The sequence below is a fragment of the Canis lupus genome, chromosome 20, assembly GCF_048164855.1.
Source record: "Canis lupus baileyi chromosome 20, mCanLup2.hap1, whole genome shotgun sequence".
Lineage (NCBI taxonomy): Eukaryota > Metazoa > Chordata > Mammalia > Carnivora > Canidae > Canis > Canis lupus.
This window is the reverse complement of record NC_132857.1, coordinates 11,523,887-11,526,556: the sequence shown is the minus strand read 5'-3', so window position 1 is coordinate 11,526,556 and position 2,670 is coordinate 11,523,887. Positions and strand designations below refer to the sequence as shown.

General features: G+C 36.0%; 1 pseudogene; it reads right to left on the bottom strand.

The window, feature by feature from the left end:
• Positions 1 to 1,194: 1,194 nt before the first annotated feature.
• LOC140612154 (U6 spliceosomal RNA) lies at positions 1,195 to 1,284 on the bottom strand (annotated as a pseudogene).
• Between the last annotated feature and the right edge of the window lie 1,386 nt (positions 1,285 to 2,670).

Genomic DNA, 2,670 nt, shown 5'->3' with positions numbered 1-2,670 from the left:
GAGAGAGAGAACACAACTAGAGTGACAGTCAGAAGGAGAAGCAGACTCCCTAATGAGCAGGGACCCTATGTGGGGCTCAATCCCAGGACTCCAGGATCATGACCTGACCAGAAGGCAGCCACTTAGTGGACTGAGCCACACAGATGCTCCTGAATTATTTTTATTTCATTATTTTGTGCAAAGTCTTAGTCTTTATAAATGTAATCATTTGTAATAACAAATTCAGAATCAGTAATCTATTTTCTTTCTCTCGATTCCTCTGACAGTTGGTCTATATCTATCTATCATTTAACTTATATATAAATATGTTCAGTACCAATGTTGAAATAACTGTCATAATTATTTTTTAAAGTATATTTTCGGATTCGGCAATAAGATTCATTTCCATTTACCTTGCAAATATGTATAATTTATCATTTATTATGTTACATCATAATTATTGTTTTCATAAATATCTAGAAGATAGATATTAAATTCATATCTATATTTATATTTTCATCATCTGACATATCCTTTTTTTTTTTTTTTTTAAAGATTTTATTTGTTTATTCATGATAGTCACAGAGAGAGAGAGAGAGAGAGAGAGAGAAGCAGAGCAAGAAGCAGGCTCCATGCACCGGGAGCCCGACGTGGGATTCGATCCCGGGTCTCCAGGATCGCGCCCTGGGCCAAAGGCAGGCGCCAAACTGCTGCGCCACCCAGGGATCCCTCATCTGACATATCCTAAGGCAACCCGTCTTTTGAACTAATTGTCTTATATACAAACATTGCTCTTTTTTTATATTTATTAGTATTCTTGTTACCTTCTTCTAGATAACAGACACTGATCTAGTTACTGAGCTCTGATCCTTGATTTTCTTATCAATAAAATGACAATAACAATACACACCTAGTCAGGTTATTGTAAATATGAAGAATGATAACATATGTAAAAGAGCAAGGTAAACAGAACAATATAAACTTTGATGTGTCATCTTTGTTATAGCAGAGTGAGTAGTGGTAGCAGCAAAAGTAAAACAATTTTTTTTCTCACCTCTATTGAGGTATAATTGACAAATAAAAATTGTTATATGTTTAAGGTGTGCAATGTGATGCTTTGATATACATATTCATTGTGAAATAATTGCCATAATCAAGATAATGAAAATATCCATCACCTCACATGGTTAACATTTTCTTTTTTTCTTATTTTAGAAAAACATGAATTTGCTTGTCAGACTTGCACTGGGCCATGCTTATTTTCTCTGTATCATTTCAAATTTGGTATATGTGCTGCCAAAGCAAGAATAAAAGGGATTTTAATTCTGTGATTTATAGTTGTTAATTAGAGCCAATCATAATTACATTTATGATCATTCCTCTGGTTCTGGGAATACTTACTTGCTTATCTATATAATTAAATATAAGCTTAATTCTTGCACCCCTGCCGCTGTCCTTCCCCCTTCCCACGCCACCTGCTTTGGGGTCATTATTTCCATGTCAGAGAAGAACAAACAGAATTCTAGGAGATCAACAGCTCCTGGTACCTGGGGTCTTTGGGCTGGCTGTCTTCTGCTGGTTCTCATGCCTGAGACCATGTGGTGAACACTGTGTGCACATGGCCCTTCAGTGCCTAAGCATCTGGCCCCACCGTGTGGAAACAGAGGCACTTCAGACTGTGACACCCCTACCCTAACCCATAGCCTCCACTGGGGGCAGGGAGACCTCAGGACCCTAGAAATTTAAAAGGCATCAAAAGAAAGGATAATTATTTTTTTAAAAAATATTTTTTATTTATTTTTAAGATTTTATTTATTTATTCATGAGACACACAGAGAGAAACAGAGACATAGGCAGAGGGAGAAGCAGGCTCGCTGAGGGAGCCTGATGCAAGACTCCATCCAGGGACCCTGGGATTACACCCTGGGCCAAAGACAGATGCTCAATCACTAAGCCACCCAGGGTCCCTAATTATTAAAAATGATTTTTAAAGTTAAAAACGTTATAGCTTTGCTGCTGTAGCAATGAAAATGAACTAATAACTTTATTCAGCAAGCATATGAATGTATATAATATATGTATTATATATATAAATGTGATATGCTATGTCTACTATAGCTTTATGTATATTTACACACATATAGTAGATATGTGATTTGTTCTAACTTCAGCATTATTTATATTAATTTTTAAAAATATTTTATTTATTTATTCATGAGAGACACAGAGAGAGGCAAAGATACAGGCAGAGGGAGAAGCAACGTGATGCTTTGATATACATATTCATTGTGAAATAATTGCCATAATCAAGGGGGATTGGGACCTGGGACGTGGGACTCGATCCCAGGTCTCTAGGATCACACACTGGGCTGAAGGCAGGCACTAAACCATTGAGCCACCCAGGCTACCCTATATTAATGTTTTAATAGTTTCCACTCTATTCCAAAATGTGTTGAAATACATAAAGATTTGTGAATAAATTGACTCACTCAGAAATTCAACTAGTAAGATAGTAGCTTTCCCAGAAGTGGCATAATGCATACAAGTAAGTATGGATTTTACAAGTCTGTCTGGATTTTACTAAAGGTGGATTGAAATAGATTGAATTAGCCTTAACATTTTGAGTATTATAGCTTGTGTCAAAATTTTCCTCAAAATTCCACTTTATGTACTTGGTTGAAATGTTTATGT